At 44.8% G+C, this 14496-nt stretch overlaps 1 pseudogene; it reads right to left on the bottom strand.

Annotated features, from left to right (window-relative positions):
* LOC119279806 overlaps positions 1–9113 on the bottom strand; it is a 13092-nt pseudogene extending 3979 nt beyond the window's left edge.
* Positions 9114–14496: the final 5383 nt, after the last annotated feature.

Below are 14496 nucleotides of genomic sequence, written 5' to 3'. Positions count from 1 at the left end.
CCTAAAATGGAAGAAGTAAAACATTGTTTCCTGGCTAACGCTAGTGAAATCTCTAGTTTTGGAAGAGATGCTAATTCGTGCTCCTACAGATGTGTTGTAAACCCAAATATGGTCGGTTTTTCAATGATCTCTCTCTATCCTCTCTCTCTCTCACACACACAAACACAATCCATACATAGCAAAGTTAAAAGATCAATAATTAAATTGTGTGCGACATACAAGCTGAAGATTAAGCAACGCATGGCAGTTATGTGATGGGTGCACTAGTATAGCAAAGTGGTAACAACCAAAGCACGCAAGGAAGAGAGAGAAATGGTCTAGTGGAGTGTTACATAGTAGTCGTGTCAAGAGCCGAGAAGCCAAAATGAAAGAAGAACATGTAACTAAGAACCATATAGTTTGGTTGTGTATGTGTCTTACCTAGGAATAGGAAGCGTTGAAGAAAATTGACAAGAATAGGGTAGAAAATGGTAATGTTCTCAAGCTCAAGACTGCTCCCACTACATCTAGTGATCGCTTGCACCTCACCCTCCAACAACTTGGTCCTCATCTTCCTTTGGACATCACATTCCTTCAGCAACCAGGTACCCAAGAACTATTGATCCTCCCCAACGAGCACACCGTACCCCTCCATGCGGTGTGCTCATTCTCCGTCCTTGTGTTATTATCATTGTAATTTCCCTCCCAAGAGTTCAACTAGAGAGATGGAAGTGATTGGCTCTGTCTAGAGGTTGAAGATGACCGCTAGCTCTCTACTTCCAAATCCAAGGAAAGTATTCAATAATCATATGCGCAATGAGCATATTATCTTGACCGTTGGGTACCACTAGTGGGATATGAGCCCACCAAAGATCATATGTACATTAAAACGCTAGATTAATTGTATGAAGCCATGCACCATTTGAGTTTTTATAAGTGCAAAATACAAGCCAAAAAAAGATGGATACCACACAAACACAAGCCTCTTTTGTTTCATGGCTTAATAGTTCCTGATGTAAGTCAGAAATACTAGGAAAACATTTGATACTAGAAAAAAATATGGGAAAACGTAAGATGAGTTACAAAAACTTCACTCCATATTGATATTAGTTCTTTGGCGCACAACCGCACACACATTCAAAACACTAGAACATATTACAAGAATGAGACACAAATAATATTCCCCAAAACAATAGAACAAACACTAGGATAGCTTCACCTCTGAGCAAGCAAACTCACATAACTAACTAATACCCAAGCACGGTATGTCATGAAGCATAAATGTAAGTGCAAACTCAGACAAAGGCCGATGCATCGACATATAGTACCACGCTTTGCCACCAAAGTCTAAACCTACCAAACATGAAACAATTCTTCCTTGTTCCGATAGAACAACTGGACCAAGCAACTTTGAAACTCCTATCACCATTTTATGGTGATAATTGATAACCACTTATCACATATACATTTGGTTTGGTTTTCTCATAACTCTTTCTCAAAACCTTTTTCGTGCTCAAGCGCCGACGATGTCGCTTGTTTGTATTATTTTATGCCCAATTTTCTGTTAAATAATTGGGCAATGTTCTTCTGTTTAACAAATACATGAGATAATTTGCCTCTGTTTTGGAAGAACGTCGACAATTTGAACAGGGCGGTAAAAAAGGTTAGCATGCCGTGATTTTTTCCTGGTATTCGGTTGAAGGCGTGTTATTGTGTGCATGTGCTAGCGTGCGTGGGTGTATGTTTTACTTGACCGTTTCTAAAAGAAGTTCACAAAATGTGAGAAAATAGAACTCAAAACTGATGCATTTAAGTACAACTTTGTAGTGGTTTGTATAAGTGTATCATGTTACATTGTTACTTCGTACACTTCTTGGAAGTGCAAGGCAAAGGTGAAGATGGCACTAAAAACGGATTACCTGGAAAAATAACTGCCGGCGGAAAAGGAAAATTTGTGCCCTATCTAGTTAGACCTCTCTATACTACGTTGCTCGCTAATGATCATCTTATTAACATTAAAATAAAAGGATCAACTTGCATTTTTGTTTAGGTAGGATCAGCTTGAGCTGATCAGCGCCCCGCGCCTCCTCCGCCAGTCCGCTAGCCAGGCCCCATGGGAAACATCTCCATTATCTCTTTTTTTGGCGAAAATAAACATCTCCATTATCGTGGACATCGAAACAGGGGCACATCTCTTCTTCAAGTGTCGCTACATGCTTAGGCTCCGGAGGTGGACCGTGTTTCGCCTGTGTTGATGGAGCAGCTCAAGTTGTACTCTCTCCAGGCTTCGAAGGTGGACCGTGTGTCCTCACCACCCCCCGTGGAGCTTTGTCAGGCTTTGGAGGTGGACCTGGTGCCCTCACCACCACCAGTGGATCCTTGTCAGGGGTCAGACAACCTACCTCTCAGCGTCTTGGAGCATGAAGTTTTAGATGTTGCTGCCCTTTCCTCGTCTGCAACCGTCGGGCAGGTGATGCCTGTGAGTGGGATGATCATTGAGCCACTTGTGTTGGCACCTATTCCAAATCCATATGCTCTTTTCGCGAAGGAACTTTGTGATTTGCTAGCCAGCGTGGAGGTTGCTAGACCTGGTTTGGCCAGGTCGATTGCTTGCCTCCTGACGGGGACACCAATAAGGGGCAATCAAAAAAAGGTGGGCAAAGGCAAATATGATGCCAAAAGCAAGGTGTCTATCGCTGCTTGATGGATGATCTTCGGTCTCTCGGCTTGTCCTCTTTTTTTGGGTTGTCATTGTGGGTTGTGAGGTGCTTGATGTCTTGTGTCGAGGTGTTCTTGTGGGGAGTCACTTGGCGTAGTAGCAGTGAAGGGGTTTGTGGATATTGTGTATTTGGAGAGTTTGGCAAGCCGCCTGTGTGGTTGTGGGGTTTCATGTCGTGGGAGTAGTTTGTTCGTGCTTTGTTTGTATTGGTTTTCGCCCGGTTTTTCATAAATTAACTAGGCAATTCTCTTCTTCTTAATTAATCGATGAGGCAAAACTTTTGCCTCTGTTTCAAAAAAAATATGCTTAGGCTTTGGAGAGATTGATCATAGAGAAGTTTGGACTTGCACACATGGACACCTCCAGAGTGGCACTTGTATGAAACCGTCAACGCGTAGTGGCAAAGTAGAACCGACAATAATATTTCTAACCGAAACTCAATGGCCTCCTTCACCATGCTCGTTTCTTAGGTAATTTGGAACGAGAGAAACGCCCGCGTTTTCCGCCACAAAAGCGCACCGCCGACATTCTTCTTACCAACATTTTTAAAGATGCAAAACTTTGGGTGACCGCCGGTGCAAAGAAACTAGGAAACATCATAGTGTACGAGTAGTTGCCATGCCGCATCTATGAGTGCGTTGTAAAAAATTCTAAACTATTCTCTTCCTTATTTAATTGAAGAGGCAAATCTTTTACCTTCGTTTTAAAAAAAAATATCGTGGACACCAGGGTGGCGCCTCGCGGCACATGGAGCTCAAGGCCAAGATCGCAACGAGAGCCACGATGACGATGATGAAGAAGCCGTGGTGGCGGTTAGTGTCCATTGCTTCGAAGAGTCAAACAAAGTGCTCTCCAATCTCAGTATGGAGAGATTGATTGGTGGTAGCACAACGGCCTGGTTCACCGTGTGCCCCGTTCCTCTTTGCAACCGACTAGGTTGGAAATTCTCGAGCTGGAATGGAACACTGACCATTCTTTTTTTTTCTTTTTCTTTTTTTGCGGGGAACTGACCGTCCGTTCTATTGTGGCGCATGAAAGATACGCTCAAGAAAGCTGACACGGCACGTGTCGGTGCCCTGGGAACTGCAGCGGCTGTTGTGATTGGTTTAGTGCATTTTTGCTTAACAAAGGTAAGACAAGTTTTTCGAGACGGATGGATTGCTCAGACGGAAACGCTGAGCCGGCCGCTCGTGCTGGAAACGAGGAAATGATACCGTACAACACCGGATTTTATTGTTTTGCAGGGATTTGGTGTGGGTGGTGTGCATCGGGCACCGGCCATCTTTTGACCTGAAGCAGGTGTTGTGGTACGGTAGAGCCTCATGCAAGTATATTTGGATCGGTAGTTCATGTACGCCACTGGTGCACCGCCTATGTAACTTCGAAGGATTTCTCAGACTCACACGTACATGCGCACGTACACTCGTCCTATAAACACTCACATCTATCCTTATAAGCATCTTCAAGAGATTGAGCTGATATATCATTTTGAGATCGACGAAGCCACCACAGGCGCATCGTAGTCGATAAAAACGTTTCCTTTCATTGAATGCACATCACCAGGACTTGAACGCTGATAGACTTAAGGTACCACTGTCCTCCTAACCATCCAAGCACAGGTTGGTTCGCAACTTCGAAAGATTCTACAACAAGTCTTGTCTTGACGTACTTCAGATTTTAACCATATTCAAATGAAGTTTTGGAGTGTTTTTTTTTTCTAATAATGAAGTGGATACTTATGAGAACACATTGCTCTTCACCGCAAAAGAAAAGAGAGAGAACACATTCCTCGTACAAGTAGACGGCAATAATCATACACGTATCATTCATAGTACATCATAACAAATCCCTTAAATTGTGTCATGAGTTCACCTATGAAAATAAATAAGGGCATGCATAAAAACCAAGAAATGAAAACAAATTAAAACAAAAAAGAATTACAATCTTTTGGTTTCGCTATTTCTTAAGCGAGTGGAAAATAACAATATCTAAGTTGACGTAAGAATCCACAGTAAAGGTCCAAACACTAAAACTGCACGCAAGTACAAAGACATAAGAAAGAGAGTGTCAGCTTTGAAACAAATAAGTATTTCTAGGTTAAGTGAGAAATAGACCCATTTTCTTATACAGGTAGTAAAGAAAGAAATATATTGAATAGTCTTGTTGTCTAAATATTGTTACATTACTAAAATAAGAGGCAATCAAACACTTTCTTTCATGCAGGGCGGAAAATATGTCATTGATCGCATATGGCCAATCTTGTTATATAACAATCCATATTTAATCTTGTTGAAATATATTGCCCGCCTTCCTCCATCAGTTCGGACTTTTGGATGAGTTGGTCGGTGCATGAATTCAATATGGTATCAGAGCCAAGAGATCTTGAGTTCAAGACCCTGCTAGCGCAGTATTAAAATAAAACGATTCTGCGGCCTACAACGATCCCACGTCTAAGGACTAAAATAGTCTAGACGTGAGGGGAAGTGTTGAAATATATTGCCCGCCTCCCTCCATCAGTTCGGACTTTTGGGTGAGTTGGTCGGTGCATGAATTCAATAAATCTAGCAAACTATGTTTAAAGTATGTAATTTTGCTGTTTGAATTGAAATCCAACAAGGACTACATATACACACTAGTGCAAGGGCAAATTCTCCCCTCCGGATTTCGCCGGCGAGCCCGTGGATTCGCATCCCCTCTACCCGCCGCTCCGGGGGCCGGTGGTAGGGAGCAGTATCCACGTGCCTCCTCTTCGGCTAGTAATTTAGGTTAGGGTTTTTATAGTCCTCACAGGTGCGGCGCTCGGGCGGCTGACAGTGTGTCGTTGACAAGGTCAAGTTGGCTGTGGTAGGGGAGCGGCGACAGCGGCACGTTGGCGGCTCGTTCTAGCAGTGGAAGTGGTCGTTCGATGGTCTCAGTATCTCGGTGTAATTTTAATTGTGTTTGAGGTGCTTTGAGCTTTCGGTGTACTTTTATAATAGATCTGAATCATTTTCATAAGAATGAGGACTATATACACAACAACAAAAGTTTCGGATACTCATAGTCTAGGCGAATGTGTAAAATCCAAATATCTTTAAAAAAATGCAAAAGAGATCTTGAAAATCTAGCCTGGCAAATACATGAATCAATATATTCTTTGTGAGGGAAACAACAAGTTTTGGTAATCATATACTTTATTTTCTAATGTTGTCTCTTATCAAGACCACCCCTTGTAAGTATCATAAATAATTTTGTAGTTTAGTTAACACTATGATTCTTCCTACATGACTAGGAAACTGTTGTTTGACAATAATTATGCACTGGGTGAATAATACATTGACTAAAAAGAGGTCCGCATGGACTATTAAAAGGAAAGTTGATTTGTTTCTTTATTCGAAACTGAGATAAAAAATTGCTCTGTTCCTTTGAACCAAATGGATTACAATGTCACTTAAGTGAAAATTCCCTATTCCTATGTTATTATCCTCTTTTCCTATGAATCAAAGAGGCCCTATAAAGTAGTTTTTTTGTCAAGCCTCGTTTATGGCTTCCACTCATTGTTTCACAACTTTCTTTAGTGACTTGGGATCGATAGCGCAAAGGAAATGCTTCTGTATATTGGGCTTCAAAATCTTTTTTAGCACCACAACCAAAAAATTGCATGTATAAAATTTTATCTTTGAGGCCACAAAGTTGATCGATACACATGGCAGGGGTTTCAATTTTCTGGCTTATTCCACACCGTGGAACAGAACAACTGGTGTCATCGAAATACTGGTGGTATCTTTGTGGTATTTCTTTTCAAATTTATATAGTTTAAGTCTAGGGCACATGTACATCTGCCCTAGTTATTGCACATCTAAGTGGCTCAATCTAACATAAAAATAAAAAAAAACGCACAAATCGCCGTGTAAAATCAATGGCATATGACCTAGATGTGCAATACTAAGGCACATCTAGGTGTGCTTTAAATTAATGGGCATCCTTTTATAAATAAATAAAAGAGTACAAGGCACATTCAAACAATTATGCCGGTCAGAGTGACCCTAAACCGAATAGATATATTTTTGGCGATGGTAGGTTGCTACTTTGCAAGAGAACTCCAAATATCTTGAAGAGTCTCACAAAATAAATATACATGTGGGCCTTTCATTGCACATTTATGAATACGTCCTCAACCTTGAATGTACTTTTTGTCATCTTTTTATACCACCTCATGTTGGGTATGTCATCACACCACATAGATCGATGGATTGATAACTATGGCAAAGCAACGAGAGGATAGAAAATGGCTTAGTGAAGTGGTAGCAGATGTGAAAAGAAAAAATGGCGGAAGAACATGTAACTAAGAAGCATGTGGCTTCACGACGCTTCTTACTTAGGAATAGGAGGCTTTGGGAGGAAATGATGGAAAAATTTAGGCAACGGTATTGTTCATCTATTTTTTGACATGGGGCTGCTGAGCGAGTGGGGTTTCGATAAGCTGTTGATTGGATATGGATCCCTTCGTTATTCTTGGTGATTAGTGATTCCAAGAGCAGCTTCCGCCCTCACGTTGATCAAGCAATGTTTAGAGCTTTGCGTTGTTTTGCCTGGTCGTAGCAGATCTGGTGCATGCTGTTCACCTAGCTCTGCTTGTCTCTCTTGCTCGTAGTCCTAGTCTCTCTTCTTTTTTGCATCTTTTTTTTTTTTTTGCGGGGATTGTAAACTATTTGCCTTGTTAATTTTTTTCTGAGGCAACCCTAGCCGGTTAATGGATTTGTTATATCAATACTGGGCACATTTCGGACCTTATTCTGTAAAATAAATGGACCAGTTGGCTTTAGAATTCATGTCACTATGCATCTTAAAACCAAACTGAAAAACCATGCCAAAATAAGTCAAACCAAATCATTTTTATGGTTTTTGATTTTTGGTATGGTATGAAATTTCCTTAGCGTTTTGGATTTTGCTTTTCTTTTGTATATACCAAAAAGCCAAACGGTTAAACGAATAAACCATATGAAAAAGTATATTTATATTTCTTAAGCGAGCAACTACACTGAGGCCCAAAAGATCTTGTAACGTAGTAATTATTTTTGTACAGGAGTCAGATTCCCTGCTAAGCCCATTTTCCTTGTAACATAGCCAATTTTTTCCTCTAAGGGGTTGTTTGGTTAACGAGTATTTAGAAATCTAGTTTTTCTTAAACTCGTCAAGCAGTGTAACAAACTAAAACTCTGTTTGGTTTTGTCAAAATTAGTTCAATCGTGTTTATCCTAACTCCAACAACCTAGTTCCTAATGTGCCCCACCTGCATGCAAACGCAATCACATTCACCCAGTTTTTCCGTGAAGGTAGGCAAATGTGGTTCTCTACATGCGCCGTTTAAGGATTTGTAAATCCAAAAGAAATTTTCTACAAGTGAGTTCTTAACAGATTGTTCGCAAAAGCTGTTTTTTGATAAAAAATATTTTTAAAACGGGTTTTTTAAAAACTGAGGGTAATTCTTCAATATCGAAACAACCACTAAAAAATGCTAAGCATGTTCATAAACAAAGAAAAGTATAAATTGCACATTTTGTCCAGAACCTACCGCACTCTCTCATAAACAAAGCAAAGTAACATCGGGCCCGCTACTCCTCCGCCCGACAACTCCTGGGTGTGTATGGTGTTGTGGGTGAGTGGTGCAAGTGTGCTCGACATGAATGGATAAGGCCACGTGGTCGTTCGTTAGAGCATCCACAACCGGACTTCTCAAACCCGTTTCATACATTCAGACGGACCGCTGGTCACTCTCCAGTCATGATTTTTTGACCCAGACGGGCCTTTCAAACGACCCTCAAACGTCCGGACTGACCGGCACCCCTCATATCCAACTCAAATATGGGGCGGATATGGGGCGCCTGGGTGCGCCCGCCACGTCGGACTGACGAGGGGGCCCTACCCAGAAACGCCCTCAAACACGGCGGTCCGAAACTCGTCTCCTCCGTCGGACCGGTGGCGCCGCGTGGCGCCACCGGCCGCGTAGTGCATTGCCGACCTATTTAAGATGACCAGCGGCACTGAGACCCTACCATCCATCCACATTTTCCTCCTTCTGTCCACCGCAGCCGCCACTTTTCACTCCACATGTCCGCCTAGTAGCCATGTCCCCACGCCGCCGGGTGAGGAGTGAGCTCTGGCGCCGGAGCGCCGGCTCGAGCTCCTTGAGCAGATCCGGGCTAGGCGCGAAGTCCAGATAGCCGCGGGACTACCTCCGGATGTAGTGGATCCGGAGGAGGAGTTGGAAGAGGAGGACGACGACGAGGAGAAGGACTTTGAGGAGGAGGATGAGCCAGAGGAGGAGGAGGATGTGGGGGACGCTGGTGACGGGGATCTGCAAGAGGAGCAGCAGGCCATCCTTGATTCCCTCTGGTTGGAGTTGGCTGCGGAGGCAAGACGCCGTCACTGTCATGGGAACGATTCCGACAATAAGAGAGGGGTAGGATAACGGAGCATGATCTATCGAGATGCAAATGGGTGACACGGTGATTTTAGCGAGTTCGAGCCTCTCACGGTGGAGATAACAACCCTACCTCTCGTGCTCCGGAGAGGCTTTGTTTTATCTGAGTATATATCCGGAGATTACAATGTGTGTGAGAGAGAGAGGAACGGATCCCCATGTCTGAGCTAAGTCCTGAGACTAATGGTGAAAAGAGAGAGAGGTGGAAGAAGCCCCCCAGTCTAGTGGTGGGGGTTGGCTTATATAGAGTGTGCCACCCCCTCACCTCCTATGTTACAAAGTGGAGCATCAATGCCTAATGCCTGCCCACAACAAAACCGCACTGCTGACTATTGGTCTTCGCATATTCGAGTGAGTTACATGGCCGAGTGGAATGAGCTCGTCGAGTGGAGTGTCGTGCTCCGAGTAGTTGTTGCCGTCCGAGTGACTTTCAAGTTGCAGTACATCTGGACGGGGATCTGGCCCAGGGGCCCAGTACAAAGTGTACGGTGTCCATGGGTAGGGTCTTTAGGTCAGGCCTGTTACCCTACCCCTAATACATGTCCTCGCCATTAGCCCCCGAATCGGTCGAGGTTGAGCGGGTCGAGTCGAGGTGTATTCCCAGATGAGTCGAGTGCTACAGAGGCACTTATGAACTTGCTCTGGTCACTCGGCGGTCTTATCTCTGCGTGTTGCCTTGACGGATTCCAGACTGCATGGTGTCCGAGTGAAATGAGCTCAAACGGGTCCGCGGAGGAGCTTTGAACTCACCTTATAGCAATTTTTTTGGAGTGATTTGGAGCTGGTCCTGCATCGAGTAACTGATTACTCGGAATTTCTTCACGCCTGGAACGTGTCTTTTTTTTGTTGTTGTTTGGCCGTCACTCGGGCCGGGTGGACCGTTCCGAGTGGATACCATTCCAGTGGGGGCACACTGAGTGCACCCACTGCGTGTAGTCCCCGAGACTGCCAACGACTGCGGGCAGTCGGCGGGAGTCTTAGAGCCTGTCTTTTTGTTGTTGTTTGGCCGTCACTCGGACCGGGCTGACCGTTCCGAGTGGATACCAACAGTCGGCGGGAGTCTTAGAGCCTGTCTTTTTTGTTGTTGTTCATCACTCGAACTGGTCAGGCCGTACCGAGTGGAGATTACTCCAGTGGGGGCACGCTGAGTGCACCCACTGGGTGTAGTCCCCGAGACCACCGTCGACTGCGGGCAGTCGGCGGGGGTATGCGAGAAGCAGTCGGCGGGGGTATGCAAGAACTAAAACTCTTCTTAGCTGGTACTGATCGAACTTGTTCTTCTCTGACTCGGAGGTTGAGTAATTCTGGAGATGGGTTTGCATCGAGCAAAATGTTTCTTTCTGAGTTCTCTTCCAGTGGGGGCACGCTGAGTGCACCCACTGGGTGTAGTCCCCGAGCCTCTGTCGGACTAGATGAGTCTGGCAGAGGGTTTAAGTCTCTCGGTAAACCTCCATGCAGTTGGCACGGTAAATATCTTTGTCTGGAATTGAATCAATCGGATGGATGCGTAACGAGGTGGTTGTATGAACGACGTTCGACGAGTAAGGTCGCCGGTACGATTCAGCGAGGGCGCTTCATTTTTACCCTTTTGCATGAAAGGGGTATTTATCCAAGTGGACGTGCTTCCCGACTGATCGGGGCATGTTGACTGCAAGGAAAAACTTGGTGGCACTTGTATGTCTCCCGGAGGAGATAGACTAGTGGTCAGACATGGACGTGCCATGAAACCCGAGTGACGAGGCTAGTGTGTGGACTGACTCTCCAAAGAGAGGCCACTCATTATCCCGGGGGGAAACCAGCACATGCCATCTCTGAGTCCAAGTTTGTGAAACTAACATCTTGGAGCCTAGGATAGGGCCAAGTGTATCCGTAGAGGAGTGTTGTTTTCACCCTTTTGCAGTCCTGAAGATGACTTTAGGTAATGATTTGGGCGATCGTCTGAGTGGACAGTACTACCCTTATAGATTTTCGGCAGACCGAGCAAGTATGATCAGAAAGATATTCCTGATGCGATCAATGGGTTGATTGAATGGGCATAACCCTTGAGGGCAGCATGGCCAACGGGTGTGCGTAGCCCTCGAGTGATGATCGAAAGAGGTAAGCTTGCTATAGAGCGTGATATGAGGTTTGATCGTATGAGTAACTTAGTCGTTCCCATGCTGGGGGTGTAGAGGTGAAGACATGTCCAACTGATGGTGACGCGCGAGGCGGCCGAGGGGCAATGATGTGTACAACCGAGTGACGACGCGCGGGGTGGCCGAGTGGTGAAGACGTGCACAACAGAGTGGCGACGCGCGGAGTGGCTGAGTGGTGAAGACATACCCAACTGAAAGGATCGAGATGGACCTAGAGGGGGGGTGAATAGGTACAATTACAAATTTTAATTATTACTTGGCAATTTTTAGGCAATAATGCGGAGTATGAAGATGAGCCTAACAATTGCACGTGAGCACAAAGTACTAAGCAAATAACACAAACACTTAAGTAGGCAAGCACAATATAATGTACGTAAGTGTAAAGAGACAAGTAACCACAAGTAGAGAGTTAAGGTTAGGAATAACGGCAACTCCGGGAGACGAGGATGTGAGCCGATGTTCACTTCCTTGGAGGGAAGCTAGTCACCGTTAGAGAGGTGGATGTTACCACGAAGGCACACCAACGCCACGAAGGCTCACCCTATTCTCCCTTTGAGACAACACCACGGAGACGTTTCTCAACCACTAGTGGTAGACCTTGGGGTGGTCTCCAAACCCTCACAAACTTTTCCGAGGGTAATCACAAAGTTCGATTCCTCTCCGAATGACTCCTACCGCTTAGGAGTCTCCAACCTCCAAGAGTAACAAGAACGATGGGGAAATGCTCAAAACTTGCTCAAGTCACAAATTCCTTTGGTGCAAAGAAGGGGAAGAAGTGGATCTATCACTTGATTGGAGAACTTCTCTCAAATGCTCCTAGAACACTTGGGAATCTAGGATTTAGTGTGGATGAATGAGAGAGAGAGAGAGTGAGGAGTGTTCTTGTGAGGCTCAAAGTGAATGGTCAACCCTATCCCGTGGAGGGGAAGGGTATATATATAGGTGGTGGGAAGAAGTGACCGTTTGGGGTACAGGATGGCCGGACGTCCGTAGAACATCGGACGTCTGGAGGCCCAAATGGGTCCGGACGTCCGACAGCCATCGGACGGCCGGCCGCTGTGAAAAGTGTGACCCACAATCCAGTGTACAGGATACGGACGTACGAGCGGGGCCGGACATCTGTAAGAATGCTTCTGTTGTGAAAGTGTCGGACGTCCGGAGGGTTCCGGACATCAGTAGAAATGTTTCTGTTGTGGAAGTGTCGGACGTCCGGAGGGTTCCGAACATCCGAGTAAATGCTTCTGTTGTGGAAGTGTCGGACGTCCGGAAGTGTCCGGACGTCCGGGCAATCAGGAAGGACTGGACGTCCGTAGAACACTGGACGTCCGAAGGCAAGGTATAGAGATAGTAGCTTTTGAGCAAGTTTTTCACTAGATCCATCGATCCCCTCTTAATAGTGCGGGATCCCTATACTTAAGAACAAACCATAAATGAAGTCAACATCTTGTATCTCTATTCTTGAGTTTATATGCTTTTGTCCCTAGTCATGATCCATGCACACGGTCTTTGGAACATAATCCTGAGATATAGTTCATAAACATGATTAGTCCCGAGCATATGTGTTGTCATCAACATCAAAATATGATTAAGGGCATGATTGCACTTTCAATCTCCCCCTTTTTGGTAGTTGATGACACCTCATATGCATACTCATAATAGTAATCGGAAGTATTTGTTGTGGAGCTCAATAACCATAATAAGAATGAGTAGCGAGCGAGCTCCCCCTCAAAGTGATACCACAGATACTACTAAAACAAAAAATGATGAGGGTTCCCCCTCAAACTGATGCCTCCAGTATAACATACGATAATCAAGAGTTACACTTCATATAGATTCACCAAATCTCAGATTCAACAAACTCATAACATAGTTCAACAAACTCATAAAATAGTTCAACAAACTACTCATAACATAGGTTCGATTACATAATGAGCTAGAGTAACATGCATATGGAGCCTACTCCCCCTTTGGCATCAAGTATCCAAAGAAAAGAACTAGGGGGAATGACATAACAGCATTAGAGATCATCCTCATCATCATCATCATCATGAACACCACTGCCACCAGCCTCGTCGAAGAAATCAGCCCACTTAGGACAGGAGGGAAAACCAAAATCAGAAGGGGGGTCTGCAGGAAGACGCTCATCGTCACTCACATCATATACGCCCGAGTCTCTCAGACGAGCCTTCAGAGCGTTCTTGGAAGTGACCATGCGAGTGACCACATCATGGTGTTGGGAGCAATGGTAGGTGAACATCTTCATCATGGCTGAATGAGCCTTCCCAAGAAAACGAGCAATGCGCCCAAAGGGGGCAGCACTGGAAGGAGGATGAGTAGCGTGAGAAGGAAAACTAGCGGCAGTGCGACTAGCAGTAGCGGGAGGAAGAGGAACATGGTCAGCCGCCATGTGAGATGGAATGACCCATCTCTCATGTATATGAGTGCGTGCAATGGGAAAGGGAGCTACACTCTCGATAAAAGCCTGAATAAAAGGTGCATGAGGAAAAGCCCGCTTGTGCTGGAAGCTAGCAAGGCGGATCGCATGCCATAGAAAGTGTGGAACATTGATCTTCCCTTTAGGGGATGTGAAGAGTCGATGCATGAGATCAATGCAGTAGTTGCTGCAGGAGCCCTTGTCACCCATCTTGGGATAAATGGTGCAGATGACACACTGATAAATGATGTTGAATGGAAAATGCCAAATGGAGACTTGATTGAGACCCTTTTGTTTTTCAGTGTTAGACAAAGATGGTATGGGTCTAAGGAGATCTACACAGACCGCAATGCCTTTGGGCTTATGGTTGGGGTCATCCTTGTGGATTTTGAACCCAGTGTCGGGAAATCCAAGTGCAGTGACAAACTGAGCATAAGATGCTGTGAGTGCAGTGTCGGAGGTCATCCATGTGACAGTGTTATCAGGAGCAAAGTAACATGTGGCATAAAACTGATGGATGGCAGCGTGGTTAAAATTGTGTTGAAAAGCAAATGGAGCAGCTAGATTTGACGACTCAATGAGCTCAATGGCTCCCGGATATTTCTCCGGATGAGTGCAAATGTGCTCAAGATCAATGCAAACATGAAGTGACAAGCCTTTAGGGATGACAATTGTGGTGAAGATGCCGGCTTGGACATTTGTGCGAAAGCGACTATCTTGAGAATCACTAACAACTGTAAATTGATCTACATCACGACGCAATTTA

The sequence above is a fragment of the Triticum dicoccoides genome, chromosome 3B, assembly GCF_002162155.2.
Source record: "Triticum dicoccoides isolate Atlit2015 ecotype Zavitan chromosome 3B, WEW_v2.0, whole genome shotgun sequence".
Taxonomy (NCBI): Eukaryota; Viridiplantae; Streptophyta; class Magnoliopsida; order Poales; family Poaceae; genus Triticum; species Triticum dicoccoides.
Note: the sequence above shows the minus strand (reverse complement) of the source record. Positions and strands in the feature narration are given on the sequence as shown.